The following is a 16,593-nucleotide window of genomic DNA, read 5'->3' as shown; positions in this document are numbered from 1 at the left end:
ATAGTAAAATGCCAAGCCCATACATCAAATACAGATGTTGTGTCTTTGGGAAACGCGGCAGCAGACGCCGCCGCCAAGGAAGCTTCATATTTTCAGAAAAGTGAGGTAGGGGAATACATGTTACAACATACAACAAGCCAGGAGGTCCCTGCAGGATATAATATGATGCCTACACAAGAAATAATAGAGTTACAAGAGGGAGCTAGTGCAGAAGAAAAATTGCTGTGGACTAGGAGAGGATGCAGCAAATCGCCAACAGATCTATTATGGCGGCAGGAAAGTTCAGGAAAAGCGGTAATGCCAGTAAAATTGCTAGAAATTGCATTTCAACAGCTACATTTTCCTGCACACAATACAAAGCAGCACATAGTCGCAGAGATACAAGAAGATTGGTTCGCGCCCTGTCTCCAGGAACACATAACTCGGCTGGCATTAGAATGCACAACATGTCAGATTTACAACTCTGGAATGACATTGCGCACGCTCAGAGGTACAATACCAAAACCCATTGGCCCATTTAGAGAGCTCCACATTGATTATGTCGATATGGGAGAAAGGTGCAATGGGGCACGCTTTATGATTGTGGTTGTGTGTCCTTTTTCAAGGTGGGTGGAGGCAGGCCCCTGTGCACGTCCTGATGCAAAAAGCGCTGCAAAATTCTTGGTGAGGGAAGTATTCCCGCGCTGGGGAATTTGCGACGTGATTCGCTCAGACAACGGCACTCATTTTGTTAATGAACTATTCAAGGAAGTGACTACGTTATTGGGAATAAAACACAAATTGTGTTCGATTTATCATCCTCAAAGTAATGGCGTAGTGGAAAAGATGAACGGCCTGTTGAAAGGCCGGTTGTCGAAACTATGCTTTTCCCTGAAAAAGAACTGGATATACTGCCTACCCCTGGCCCTGTTTGAATTGCGCAATCAGCCAAGCAAAGACCACCATTTGTCCCCACACGAGATCGTGACTGGGAGGAGAATGCATACAGCACATTCGCCTCTCCGTGAACGTCAGATGCACACAGAAGCGCTGCGATATTGGGTGAGGAGTTTACAGACTACTTGAAAAAACTAACACAGGCAGCGCGCATAATAGCAAAGCAGCTCGCCCCGCCCTTCACTAGTGAGGAGGGAAACACAACAGAGACAGTGACACAGCCTGACAAGCGCCACAGCTGATGCCGGGCGAGTTTATATATGTCAGAAGTTTTGTGCGAAGGTGGAATGCACCACGTTTCCATGGCCCCTATGAAGTAGTGTTTTGCACGCCCACGGCGGTGAAAGTCAAGGGCCTTAGATACTGGGTGCATTTGACAGATGTACGAAGGGCATATAGTGCCGTGGAAGCTGAAGTGCAGGAAGAGGCACAGGCAACAGCAAACCATGAAGTTGAGCAGAATGAATGAACATGAATTTGCGTATGTACAGCGAATGATGATGAATACGACTGGCAGGATGGCGAGTGTAATGATACACTTAAGGAAAAAAAAAAAAAAAAAATTTTTATTGGTTTCCGTTTTTGAAGGTACACACATGTGTATATATATATATGTATACGGAATGATGCACTGATGTTATTGACTGTAAATACCCTTGTCTGTGAATACAACCCCTTTCCCCCACCCGCTTCCATACCCCGTCAAAATTACCTTGGCACTGTTGGTGCCAATATGAAATGTTTACATGCATGTACTTAATGCACTTTTGTATCTCAAACAGGAGCTACCATGTCATCTAACGGGCAGCCTGCAACGGATAGATTTACTAGAATTAGAGAAATGCTAATTGCGAGGTGTAGATACTCATACGAATGTGGATTATCAATGTGTGTTATAGTATTTTTCATATCAATGTTTTGCCTGGTAACATATTGGTTCATAGCGTTCATCTCTATCGAGATGAACGAGGGGGGAGGGGGGAGTAACATCACCCTACCCCCTGGGACCAATTCAACTACAAGTGTGAATACCAAAGAAGGTGATTTTTTGGTGTGGGATGGGTCAAACCTTGTATGGGGTTACTATACCACACCACCCACTGCTGCATTGTCAAAAACAAAACGTTTACAAAAAGAAATGCAGAATGACACGATGTCCTTACCTGAAATGTCTGATTACAATGCTCGCAGCTTAAATGATCGGAATTTATCTGCCATATCATGGTTGTATAGCAGCCCCACTAGCCAACCCGCCCCCATGGAAAAAAATGATCTGTTATTTATTGAAAAAGACGGGAAGGTAAGAACGATGACAGAACATAAGGAATTATATGAGGATTTGGAAAAGGGGGGTGGGAATGAGGAAGGGGGGCCTATTTTATCACTTACTGAAAGCAGAAGACACATAAGGAGCAAGAATAGCAGACGGAGAAGGTACTATGGGTTGGGGCTATATAAGATGGAAGACCCACGACACCCCCACCAAGCAAACAAGTGGTATGCAGACATGAGTGCAACAGCCAAGTAGCCAAGCAGACAACAAACAGACAACAAACGAAAGCTGCTATGTCTGCTCCCTCATCCCCCATGCCTCAGGCACACCCAAAGTGTTACCTAAAGAATTGCCCATTGTGGATGCCCAATGTCTCCTTCATCTCACACTGTGCAGAATAAAGAACACCTTCCAGGCACATGACGTCACTTTCAAAATGATACAGAATGAGAAAACTTGCTACCCAAAGGCAGCTGGAGTGGTATGTCTTAAAGAACCATTTTTTGTTATACAAGGGACACTGTTTTCTGAAAATAAGTGGAAAGATGAAGAGGTACTGTGTAAAGCGGAAGCACTGAGGGGTGTGCAACCAGACAAGCTGCAATGGATAGAAGAAACGTGCACACCAGTATGGAAAGAACACATTTCTAAACTGACATGGGTAACAGCGATGGAAAAACCCTTCAAGCTGCAGAGTGAAATAAACAATGAACTATGTTTCAAGGGAGAAGGGAAGGTGACAATGGGAACCAACAAAAATTGCAACAAAACCCTCACCATTCCAGACATGAAGAAAGGAACAGCCGCACTAATGGACACATACTGGGTATGCGGTAATCAGGCATACCTGCACCTCCCCCAGTCATGGAGTGGCAGCTGCTCAATGGCCACTCTACACTCGGCCCTGATGGTGATCCCAGAAAGCCACGTTGACGAGAACAAAAGGACACAAGGAAACGTGCACCAGGGTGTGGCCTCACCAACTGCAAAATCACACCTCTATGTCCTGTCCTCCGGAGGTAAGGAAGAAGCACTATCTCGGAACAGACGAGCATCGAACTACATATCAAAAGCATCATCTGATTTGTTGGCACAGATCCCAGACAGGTATCGACTGTTCAGCTCCGTAGAAACATTCTTTGCCTCACTGGTTTCAAGTGTCCAAGCAAGGGCAAATGCAAAATGGCTCCAGATAACACGGTGGGAACTGATTCAGCTGGCCAATGACACTGAAGAAGGGTTCAACATAATAAAAGTGGAACTGCGAGCTCTGCAACTAATGACCATGCAGAACAGGTATGTCCTGGACCTGTTAACAGTGATGGACGGAGGTGTTTGCCGAAAAATAGGAAGTGCCTGCTGCACTTTCATACCTTCAGAAGACGCGGAAAATGGATCCTTGTCCCACGTGATCGAAGCAGTGCACAACCTGGGAGAGAAGATGAAGATGGAAGGTGGAGCAGAAGATAGCACGTGGTTCGACAATATCTTCTCCTGGGTTCCCTCATGGCTTGGAATGGCTATGAAATTTTTGGTGCCAGCTGTGGTGTTCCTCCTCGTAGCCTTTTGCCTGTGCCAGGTGGGCCTCCGATGTTGTGCTAACGCAGTCCCTAACGGTGCAATGATGATGGTGACAATGGGCAACTCTGGTGGTACAATTAAAGCAACACAAGAAGTACATGTACAGACAGGAACAGATAACACTCCCAGGTACCAGGTAGTGCCTATATACCGTGACAAGTATATAGTAGACAAATTATGGCACACCACCATCAAAGAACCCCGGGATCTGGAATGGTATGAGGAGGTCTGGGTAGATTTGGAGGAAACTGGTGACTGTATATATTTAACATGTACACCAGACGAATATGCCAGGAGAGGTGAGAGCTTGAGGGGGGTGTGCAGGGCATGGATGCCCATAAAAGGAACACCCGCATGGGATGACGCAGTGATAGAAGAAGCAGAATGTAGAAGGATAGAAGAGCTAAAGAATTCGTTACTTTAGTAACGAAAGGGGGGAAATGTAGGGGAGGACTGGTCTTGGAGACCCCCCTCACCTGCATCTTCTCCCCAGGTGAGGACCATGGCTCTGTGGACGGCCCCTCATGCCACCCGGGCCCAGGTGGAGGAGGGGTCACCCGCCGATGACATTGCCCACACGTATCCATTGTTCACATGTACTAAAATATAGGTAGGCCTAGAAGCCATCTTGTCTAGCAAAGATGGCGTGAGCTCAGCGCACTGTAGCGCGGCCCCCACCTTTGGAGGGCTTTCAAGCATCCCCGTCGCCGCAGCACCCTGGCAGATCCGCTGTGAGCGCGTTCCCATGAGAAAGTTGGGTATGAGCTAACACGAAATGCCAACACTGTAACACTTCACTGTCCACAATGTAATACTGTGCCCCGCGTGACCTGGTCAGCAAGGCCGGGACGACGGGGAAAACTGTAGCATAGCCATCTGATGAAAGCAGGAAAGAATTCAAGTATTAGTGTTAAAGAACCACTTCTCTTAAAAAGAACCTGCAAACTGTGTATTAATTGTAGAATTGTGCGCGTATATGACACCCACACCCCACGACCTTTCACTATAACTGAACTAATGCTGTTATATCACAGAGAAGAGTGCACACAAGTATACAATGAAATTCATAATATAGATATGCAAGTGTTTTAGTCTTGTGTAGAAATCTCAACGCTTATATGTCGTCTCAGTCACCTACAGTGGCGGGCATCAATCTCCGTGTTCCACAACCTAGTACTACCTCACACAGTGCAAAATGTATATAAATAATCAAACAATGTAGTGGGTAGAATGCTTTACAGTTATAAGGTACTCAGACTGACTGTGTCAAAAGAAATGTTTAATGAAGTTGAAATATATGTGTGTTCAAGTAGTTTAAACAAGTCAAACGTTGTTAATGTTCTGCACCTAAAAGTCGCCAACACACGAGAAAAATACCTTTGTGAATATGTGCAAGGCCATTTTCCCTCCCACCCTGCGAAGCCTGCCAGACAAGAGAGCTGAGGCCTGCGCCGCGCTGCCCCACCTCCCCCAACCAAGCTGGAGCCGCTTCAAAGATTTGTAGGCCCTGCTACAGCATCCAAGGCCACAGCCTGCCACCTGCGTTATTTATAACACGGCAGTAAACCTCCGTTTGAATCCACTGATCCACCAGCACCCTCTCGTAAACCCCACAATCCCCCAGACCACCTCAAGATTCATGGCTCCGTACAAGCGCGACCCCCAACACTAGGATAATATACAGCGGCCCATTCATAACAACTTCTAACGAAACAGAAAAGCACGTACCACCCGTCCCATGCCCCAGATCCCAGCCCCTCGACCTATAGTACCGGTCAACAGGACACAGGTAAATCACACTCTGACTAACGGCCACCAGACCCCTCACAAGGTGCATTCCTCCTGTGTTGCATTTATTCGTAAGATAACCTACTGAAAGATTTACTGTAGAAGATAACATGTCGTCTCTTAAGTAACTGCAATGTGCATGGCCTAGGGCAAACAAGTCAGGGAAGGTATTCATCTTTGTCACAGGCTGCCCCAGCATACCAACACCGCCCGGATGAACTCAGGCCGGCCTGCCAGGCCCAGCCCAACCTACAAGGCTGACCAGTGACGTCCTCCCGCCAAGACCAACCACGCTGCAGCAACACCTATAGTTAGTCGTCGCCACCCAATCCCAATGAACTTGTGCCCCCTATAGTGTGTAGGTTCTGATGACGTTTTTTGTATTAGAAATACGCCTGTCTTTGCTATTGTCAGGCAGAGCGCTCTCGGAGGTTGCAGAGTTCTTTGCATGCCCTATTCTGATTGATAAACTCCCACTTACGCTCACCCGCACTCTGTCTTGGCCTTATTCCCAATACGGGAGAGTCCTTTATTGTCTCTCATTGCGGGGAGGATCGTGCTGTCTTGGGGGCGCTTCCTTTCAGTATCCCAAAATGGAGGACACCCAGAGCACCTGTCAATTTCAGCATGGAGCTGCCACCAGCCCATACCCTGCTCTATGGGCCACCCACAGGTGCCCAAAAACATACACTAGGGGCACAGGGTTGTACCCCTACCCATGGGTGCCATAAGGGTATCCCATGGGTCTGTTCACCAAACCAAAAGAGAGAGCTGCACTGCCAGGAGTCCCAAATGGACTCCTGGGCAGAAAACATGACAGAACACACGATAAAAAGCAGTAAAGGACAAGGATTCAGAGGCCCTGTCCTTCTGATGCATTTCCAGCATCACACTGGCCCACATCGGTCCTGTTTGTGGAACTATGTAGTAGGAATAGGTAAGATTTGCACAGAACTAGTAAATCTTCTTTTCTAGTTTCAACCCCAGAACTTTTTGCTTTATTAGTGGGATATTTTTCATTAATAACTCAGTGAGTGGGAACCTTTTTCCACACTCGCATAATCTTTAACTCTTTTTATGGGTGTCATTTTTAAGACTCTCCATAGTGTCTTTTTGAAGTTATCTTTAACAACTTATTGGCATTAAGTGCCTGTTTTTGCTGTGTTGCCCTAGGAGCTCCCCTTTTAGCTTTCTTGTGCTGACCTTGAGTGAACTACAGTTCCCAAAGGTACAAAGGATCTTTGGATCCCTTTTACATTTTATTTAGTGAAACCAGCACACCCCACCTTATGTGGAGTTCTGGGGAGATACAATGTATCCCCTTTCACACTTAAAACTGTAACAATTCTGTTACATTGACAAGCTTACATTAAATGGCTTGTGGCAGTGTAACCTTGTATTCATTTGGTGCACCTTTACCGCGGGCTGTGTTCACAGCTGCAGTAAAGGCAATTTTTACCAAAATGACCCCTGTCTTCTTTTTTTACCATTTTAATGTTTATTGTTTCTTGTTCCCTCCCCTGACATCCAGGGCAGGAAATTCCTTTGTGTGATTTTTGTCACCGCTGGGAGTCCCCTGGACTCCCCGCCCAGGCTCCAGTCTGTCTGTAAGAGCAGAAAGTGAGGGAGGAGTCCAAAACTCCCCAGTCCTTTGTCTTAAGCCTTGCTTGAATGGGGACACATCCCAGTGCCCATTCTTGTAAAATGCAGGGAGAGAATGCAGAGATTGTGCTGTAATTCCTGATAAATACTGCGAACCTGCGAACCTGGAAGCTGAAGACTTGTCGACCACTGAAACTTAAACCGAAGAGGATGGTGAAGATAAAACGGCAGAAACGATTTCCAGCGACCGGAGAGCCTACTGTGTAACCGGAGCCTGCTGTACCCCTTCCTCCCAATCAACCTGGGGACTCTGAAAATGACGACCCTGACCCAGAGTCTGATGAGACCCACTAGACTCAAGAAGACCTGCATTTTGAGCCATCCACGCATTGCTGCGACCTTGTTTTGTTGCAATACACCAATACCCTGGTACCTCTAGCCATCGTGCGGTGCACTGTCTTCCGAATTCCGAATCTCGCTGAAACTTCGTGGGCATCCTGTTGGATCTCAAGGGACACGAATCGAGTCTGAAAAGTCTCCTCACAAGAGTGCTGGACCTTTAAAATGATGAGAATTCCACCACGATTTTCTGTCTTCTTCTGTGCTCTTTGAAAAGGCGCCAAATCCGCCGAACCGCATACAGCCGCGAGGGAAACCTTGCCTAGAGCCTTCTTCATTGATCCCTGCTGCAAAGTCCCTTCTGAGGACTTGTTTTCAGTCTCCACGACAAGGAATCCATTGACCGCGTATTTGGCTGCAGAACCTGAAGTTCTCCTGCTGCAAAATCTTCTTCAATGCTGAGGTACTGTGTTGGCTTGGGTATGTACTTAACTTAAGCCTGTTAGGATTTCTGTGTAGCTATGTGGTGTTTTCTGTGATTGGGAGGTCCCTCGTCCAGTACACCCAGTCCCACTGCTAGAATCCTGCTAGGGTGTCTTCTGCGAAGCCTCTGGACCCTCTTCTAACTCTAAAGTGAAATACTTACCTGTGTGCCCAGTTTTTCTAAGGAACTTTTGCTACTAAAGAACCTATTCTGACACTGCCTGTTGGTCACTAGTCCTGGTGACCCCCCTTCTGCCACTGAGAACACTCAGGCTCCAAGAATAAGGGAAAGACTGTCAAGGAATTGGCACTTCTGCCTAGAAAAGAAAATAAGTGTTTCAAAGTACTTACTTGTGAAGAGTTGGTTGGTAACTGTAACTCCAAGAGTGAACAGTTACAAAAGTTCTTTCTGATCTTGAATGTGTGATGGACTATTCTTAAAAGTATGGTTAACATCTTTTCTTCCTTAGCAACTGTTTTGCCAGTCTAATAGAAAGTAGATGTGAAGGTATTTTACTCTCCTGTGATTAGGTTGTGCCTCTTCCCAAAAGTAAAGTGTTGGTTTCACCAGATTAGTCCCTTGAGGATAATTGTATGAGTGCCCCCCAACTGGGTCTTGCTTCCCCTGACTTGCTGCTAGCCTGTCCAGAATAAGTCTGCATTAGGTTTTTGCCTACCTAGAACAACTATTCAGTAAAGTGTAACATTGGGTTTTACTTTCCCCCTCCATTGTGAGGTTAAACAAAGTATGTGGGTTTTACTTACCTTGTGGTAGCTGTGTGCCATCCCAAATAAATTAAAAGAGTTACTGCTTACCTCAATCTGGGGTTCCCTGATTTCAAAAGCACTTGTAATTGTATATTACATCTTTATGTTTTACTCACCTAGTATAACTGTGTGTTATGGCAAAAGTAGTTATAGGTTTTTACTGCACCTAGAATAAGAGTTTCACTATTCATCAAAAGTATATTGTCCAGTTCACTGATTAAGTGATTAGTGCTGCGAATCATTATACAACTGGAAGGGTCTACTGCCCTTGCATTACTGAATGTAATTGTAAAACGTAACCATTGGTTTTTACTCCCCAAGAATAGGATTGTCCTATGCTGAATGTGTATCAAAAGGTTTTGACTTCCCTATAACTACTGTTAGGTACTTCAAATAAGGTATATACTTGGGTCTGTGTACTTTCAAGTATAGTGTTGTGTTTTTATACTGTGATTTCATATAATGTTTTAGTGCTTACTTACCCCTAGATTTATCTGGGCCTACTTGTATTTAAATAAATCCTTTATTTTTACATACATTATGTTTCAGTGTTTCTTTGGATCATTTGTATGACAATTTCACTTGTACTGATTCTACAGCCCATTCTCCCTCCTAAAATAAGACTGGCTGCTCTGCCTACGCTACCATATACTCAGGCGGTACAGCCTTATACTAAGAGTGGAGTCTTGTACAGCCTCAGTTGAATGGTTTTACTAAACCCTTAGTTGGACTTCAGAAAAACTGTCCTAACACCCTGTGGGTCCTCTCGTGAGCACCCATGATGGGGAAAGGACCCCCGGTATCGGCATCTGCAACAGTTATTCCTGCATAGGCCTACAGCCCATAGGGGCTTGTAAAGTGTTTCCCCTGTTCTCTATCGAGCCAGGGTAAACTTTCATAAAAAGCTCACTCACTACTGTGGCCCAAACGCTATTTTTAGGGATGCCCTTCATTGGCCTTATAGATACGTGTGCAGATAGCAGGGGTCACTTCCAGTATTTGCCCCCCCCCCCCCTCCTATATGCTGGATCCTGCCCTAATGTTGCATTTGCCATCAGGGATGATAACAGCTGGGAGGCTGCGTTCGCCTGCAGTCCTGCCCTCCCTCTCTAACATCCATTGCAGTCTCCTTGACTGTCCTTAATCTGCATTCTTTGCTTCATTCTGAGCCGCAAGGTCCTTTTTCAAATTCCTGAGGGTCGAGTCAACACTTTCTCACAAGGAGAAGCAAGCATTGGCAATGCCAATAGTTTTGGCTTTTGTAGTTGTTTATTGCATTTTACATTTAGCATGGAGGGAAGGAATGAAGAATGACAGCACATCAAAGAAGACATTACAGAATGGGAGGGAAGAACAATGCTGGGGGGTGAGGGGGGCACTGCTGGTGGAGAAAGAGAAATAATTGGCAACACAAGGGTGAATAAAAAATCCAAACGATGAAAGTTAGGCCAGCAACAGTACACAGGAGCATTGTACAACATTTGAAGGAAGGAGTGGCAGCACAAATGGGGGGGAAGAGTGACAGTAAAAAGGGAGGGGAAGGAGTGAGAGCACAATGGGGGAAGGAGCGACATTACACGGGGGAAGGAGCGACAGCACAAGGGGAAAGGAGCAACAGAGCAAAGGGGAAAAGGCGTAGCAGATCAAGCGGAAAGCAGTGACACAACAGGGGCAAGAAATGACAGAACAAGGGGGAAGGAGCGACAGTGCAAGGGGGAAGGAGCAACAGCGCAAGGGGGAAGGAGCAACAGTGCAAGGGGGAAGGAGCAACAGCGCAAGGGGGAAGAAGTCACATCGTAAGAGGGAAGCAGCAACAGTGCAATGGGAAAGCAGCGACAGTGCAATGGGGGAAGTAGCAACAGTGCGATCGGGGAAGCAGCATCAGAGCAATGGGGGAAGAAGCAGCAGTGCATAGGGAAGCAGCATCGGGGCAATGGGGGAAGAAGCATCAGTGCATGGGGAAGGAGCGAGAGCACACAGGAAGGAGTGACAGCTCAAGTGATGAGGAGGGACAGCAGAAGGGGTGAGGAGGAACAGCAGTAGTCAGGGAATAGGGACAGCACAAAAGGGGAGGAGGGACAGCGCAAAGGGGAGAGGACGGACAGAGCAAAGTGGGGGGACAGCAGAAGGGGGAAAGGTGCTTCAGGGCAATGGGGGAAGGAGTCACAGCACAAGGGGGAAGCAGTGACAGCGCAATGGGAAAAGTAGCGACCGTGCGATCGAGGAAGCAGGATCAGGGCAATGGGGGAAGAAGCAGCAGTGAAAGTGGGGAGTACATCTGTCGGTTGTATGCATAATTGCAGCCTGGCAGGAGTTGTCCTATATTGTAGTTTTACTCTCAATGGGGCTAATTTTAGTCCTGGTGTAGATGTCCTGAAAATAAATCTGACATTGCTTCATAGTTCTAGATGAACACATTCTGATATCCTGTTCCCACGTTTTATGCAATTGCACAAAGTAGTCGGACAAAGGGCATTTCTACCCATTTCAAAGTGCATCCCAAATTCAGCAACACACTCAGAGCACATATGATTTTCCAGCAGGGAAACCGTAAGGCAGATATGAAAACCCTGGGTTCTGAGCATTACCTTGCATTACAAGCATTGTTTCATGAAGAGGTGCAGTACCACTGACAACATACAGAGGTCCTCTCAGATTTCCTATGTCGACCTCTGTATGCTGTCAGTGGTACTGCACCTCCAAAAAATAATGCTTGCATATCACATTATTGTATTGGGAGGTGCTGAACTGCTGTCAACATACAGAGGTGCTCTGAGATTTCTCATGATGACCTTTGTATGTTGCCATTGGTACTGCACCTCTCCAAAAATAATGTTCACACTGTACCAGTATCTAGAATGAGAAACCTACCTGCAGCCCAATGGGGCCAGCAACATAGCCCAAATATAGCCCAACTCCCTCTGACTCCGAAAGGAAAGATCACTATGGAGCCCCAGCTTTGAAACTGACACACACACATGACATGTTACAGTACTCCAGATTGGGAGAAAAGAAATCAACAAGCCATTATTACAGGAAACCACCCACCTTACCCCCACTCTCTTTACCCCCACTCTATCAACATCAACCACCTTACCCCCACTCTCTCTACCTCCACCCACCCTGCCCCACTCTCTCGACACCCAACTACCCACCCTACCCCCACTCTATCAACATCAACCACCCTACCCCAACTCTCTTGACCCACACCCAACCCCTACTCTCTCAACCCCTACCCACACAACCCCCACTCTCTCTACCCCTCCCACCGTATGCCCAATTTCTAGATCCCCACCCACCCAACCCCATTCTCTCAACCCCACCCACTCTAACCCCACTCTCTCTCAACCACCCACCCCACTCTCTCAACCCACACCCACTCACCATATCCCAACTCTCTCTATCCGATACCACGCCCATCCTAACCCACTATCTCGACCCACACCCACCCTACCTCCACTCTCTATACCCCCAGCCACCCACCCTACCACCACTCTCTCTACTCCCCTCTAGTGCTTTACCCCTGACTCATGACCAGCAATCAGCGACGTTGTCCTCCAGAGCGTAAAAGAAAAAAAAAAACAAGTCATGCTTTTTTACGCCTCACTTTAATGCTACGGTGGATTTTCACGCAATTTGGAGGGGGAGTGGAGGCACAGAACGGACTATACGTTTCCACGTTGTATTCACGCTCCGCTTTCAAATAGCACCATGGTTTTTCATCATATATTTGGAAGCTTTCTAGAAAAAGAAAGGATTGCTATGAAATCCACCCCCTTCACCACCTGGGAAAGTCATATGGTTCCATAGAAATCCATTTGGAAGGCCCTCTACAAGGCATGATGTGCAGGCAGCATTTACACTTTTTGCAAAATGGAGTGGAAAGGTGGCGTGAAGGCGATTTCACCTGTGTTTTACTCCGCATTTCTACTCCATTTGCGAAATGACCAATGTGGCACTGAGGGGGTTGGATAGCGGAAGGAGGTGGGGTTTGAGGGGGGGGGGGGCAGGTCCTCCCAGTGAAATCACCGACATCTAGAAAATGAGCCACAAATGTGCAGCAAATCACAAATTGAGAAAAAGATGAGCAAATTGAGCGCAGATGTAAAGCACGTTCATTGAGCGTTGCCATAGAAACCTGAAGCATGGCGGGGTTTAGACAACACATGAGTGTGCCTTTGAAAGCAGCTACGTTTTTTCTCTAGCAATGCAAAGTGTTTCATGCAAAGCACGATTGTGCTAATGCAGAGGGTTGTGTTAACCCAAGCATTTGTCCATATGTACCAATAGCCAATAAGCCATTTTTTGCTCATTCTTCCTTTTCCCTTCATTTTCCCTTCTAAAGAAATTAGCTGGAATGAAACAGTTGTTCTTAAAATGGCAAACTTGGCCGTAGTTTTACTTTCACAACAAAAGAATCACTGCACATATTTAGTGAAATTCAGTCTGTAAGTGTGGGGCTTGCTCCGTGTCCAATACACCTGCTTCCCCCTACTCCTTTGCACCAAGTCCATAGTAGGCCCAACTCTCCCAACCCTTTGTGCCTGAGCCTACCCAGCCCTTGCAGGTGTCTGTGGGCGGGGAGAGCGCTGTTTCTTTTGGGGGAAGCTGAGCCCTTGTTGTTACCACCAGACGCCCATGCCGTTAGGCTCCCAAGAGGCGCTGGTCCGAGAAGAGCAAAGACCCTTCCGGCTTCCTCCTGGCTCATTCGGAGTCTGTTTTATGTGCTTGGTCGCCCAAACAGCGCCATGTATCCGCCTGACCGTCCTGCGACAGCAACAACCAGGTGTTGTCCTCTTTCTGCTTCTTTGTGGGGTGGTGGGTGGAAAACTAAAACCTTCTCCTCTCAGCAGCGGGGCGGGCGTCCTAATGCAGGGGCTGGATGCTACCTGCCGTAGGACGCCCGCTCATTATAAAGGGCTTACCATGCCCCCTTTCATTGTTCACCCTTTGCGGACTTTTGGTGTTTTTGGCGATGCTTTGCGCCTGAGCCCTCCCCTCACCCAGGGGAGGGGAGGAGCGGTAGAGAAGGACCCTGCAAGGGTTACCGGGCAGCCTACACCATTTTCCTTTTAATTTTTCCGTCGACAGCTGCAGTTAACGGTTTTGTGTTGTGCGTTATGGAGGGTGTGAAGGTCCGGTGTTGTGTGCTTGAGAGGGAAAGACGCCAGCTCTAGGTTTTGTGTTACTGAGGGAGGGGGGAGGATTTTATGTTGCACTAGGGGGTGGAAGTAGAACGCTATAGTATGCGCCTGGTTCACAAAGGGTTTTTTAATGGGTTTCTGTCACAAAAAGAAGGCGAATAATATTTAGCTATGTAGTAAGGGAGAAGGGTAAGCCAGGCTATATAGGTTTTATTTTAAAACATAAGGCACACAATGCGCATCTTTTAGTCCACTCTGGCACTGCAAAATAGCAATAAAGTAGTTTTAATAAATGTTGTCATGGCTTTAAAGGGGCAATTGTCGAGCGAAAAGGCAATTATATGTCACTAACCGTATATTAAATCCTCATCCAGACCTTTGTGGCACACAATTTTAGAAGCACCAGTAAATGAAGTACTGTGTGAACAAATACTAGAGACGTAAAACCATGAATCGTGCAAAGTAACAAAATAGAGTTTGATGAAAACCGTTAAATACAGAAAAGCAGATACCTGACTTGTACAGGAACCCCTCTGGCTACTGCTGCACTTCGTCTGCTGTGCTGTGTGAGCAATGCTGCACTCTTTTATAAGCAGCAGCCCGCAGTTATGCAAGTCTCACCTCATACTTTCACTTTCTATAGTACGGGATGGAAGATTTCACAGTACAATGCTGCAGGTAACTCATTCACAGCGTTTCTACAGCCGACATCTGCTTTCTGGGAAAGCTGCTGCTTTCGCGTGTATTATCTCTCGCCCTTCAGGAGAACTGCTCGACCCCTGAACCCTGACCCCGGCTGCTGCACTTAGTCTGCTGTGCTGTGTGAGCGATGCTGCACCCTTTTATGAGCAGCAGTCAGCAGTTATGCGAGGCTCACATCCTACTTTCACGTTCTGTAGTACGGGATGGAAGTTTTCACAGTACAATGCTGCAGGTAACTCATTCACAGGGTTTCTACCGTCGACACCTGCTTTCTGGGAAAGCTGCTGCTTTCGCGTGTATTATCCTTCGCCCTTCAGGAGAACTGCTCTGGGCCCCTGACCCCTGCTGCTGCTGACTCTCTCAATTGAAGTCGCAATTATGTTTTACAGTAAGCTAACTGACGTACATATCTTCATGGTTGCATTGATTTAACATCGTATGATCGTTTATTTATATTGCTATGAATCTATTAAAAAAGCCCCGGGCAAGAGGCTTAGGTTGAAATAGAATTATTATCGATTTCCTATTTCACTAAACATTTCCCTCAGCTTTCCAATTCCAGAACATTTTCTGAAAAGATAATACATGACCCAAAAAATTGGATTTGGTGTGAACGATGGGCGTGCTGCTGTATCTAACAATGAAACGAAGTAACGACTAAATTAACATGTTCTATTGAACCTCAGAGTACACAGCTCCAACAGCAGCTACCTCAACAAACTGAGCTATGTCCACTGGCGGATAGGCCTTTCTGACGGTCTACAGGGTAATTGGAAGTCTCTCTTGTCAGGGCAGTGAAAAGGTGACAGGAACAGCACCATAGCGAAGAACGATAATACGCAGATCCCAGGCTGCCTGTGTTGGCCTTTGATTGATCAGAAGACCTGGATCTGCACATGGTCCACACCTCTATGAGGACTGCAGAGTGTGAAAGCCATGGGAGGTTGGACACTGTGGTAGCTCCATGCTGCTTGGTGAGTACAGGTACCTAGACTCATACAGTGCTTAAAGTGGGCCGGGGCCTGTCGGGGCCGGGCCCCGGCAGTCTCCAGAAAGTGGGGCTGAGCCGGGGCCCAGCCGGGGCCCCGTCCCACACAACATTGGCAGGATGCATTATCCCGCCGCAGCCGCGACGGGAGATGCGCCCGTCATTATGGTCGGCCAAGCTGACAGAAGTGCCAGCCAGCCACAGTGAAGCTGAGGCTGGCAGCACTTCTGTCAGTTAGTGTAACTCCCTTTGATGACCCCTCATCAGGGTCATCAGAGGAAGTTACTGTCCCTTTGTTTTCCCTCCCCAGGTCACTGACCCCTGCGGGCTCCGTGATCTAATATGCAGATTAGATCACGGAGCTGCGGGTTCGCAGAGGGTGAAAGACGCCTCGGGCTCAGTGATAGCAGATAGATGACAGAGCCCGAGGTGCCTTTCTACGTCGGCAAAGCTTTATAAAAGATGCCTTGAACTGTGTACGTTTCAAGCCATCTTTTATAAAGGTAGAAATATTTCTATGTTTATAAAAGACGGCTTGAAACGTGCACAATTCAAGGCATCTTTTATAAAGCTTTGTCGACGGACAAAGCCACCTTGCGGTTTGTTTTGTCCGTCATCAACGCTTTATAAAAGATGCCTTGAATTGTTTACATGTCAAGCCATCTTTTAGAAACATAGAAACATGTTACAAATATCTATGTTTATAAAAGGTGGCTTGAAAAGTACACAAACCATAGTAAGGTAAGCACACAAGTGTGCGTAAAATACTATGGTTTGTGCACTTTTCAAGCCACCTTTTATAAACATAGAAATATGTAACATTGCTATGTTTATAAAATATGGTTTGAAAAGTACACACACCATAGTAGTACGCATACAAACATATAAATGCTCACATACATTTATATATTTGTTTGCGCACTTTACTATGATTTGTGCACTTTTAGGCCACGCCCACAATGAAAGCCACGCCCCCAAACGAGGGCCCC

At 46.7% G+C, this 16,593-nt stretch overlaps 1 protein-coding gene across 2 annotated transcripts in view; it reads right to left on the bottom strand.

Moving 5' to 3' along the window:
- The window catches only part of LOC138453079 (interferon-induced very large GTPase 1-like), a 213,228-nt gene that overhangs the window by 147,256 nt on the left and 49,379 nt on the right, over positions 1–16,593 (bottom strand). Inside the window, exon 1 of one of the 2 annotated variants that reach the window (XM_069605587.1) lies at positions 14,427–14,467. The exons of the other annotated variant lie outside the window; for it this stretch is intronic. The gene's annotated coding sequence lies outside the window, so the exon portion shown is untranslated. Of the gene's footprint in view, positions 1–14,426; positions 14,468–16,593 lie in introns of those variants that run through there. 2 annotated transcript variants of the gene reach the window in all.

Source organism: Ambystoma mexicanum, chromosome 4p (genome assembly GCF_040938575.1).
Source record: "Ambystoma mexicanum isolate Mex_15411 chromosome 4p, UKY_AmexF1_1, whole genome shotgun sequence".
Taxonomy (NCBI): Eukaryota; Metazoa; Chordata; class Amphibia; order Caudata; family Ambystomatidae; genus Ambystoma; species Ambystoma mexicanum.
This window is presented reverse-complemented; position numbering and strand designations above follow the sequence as displayed.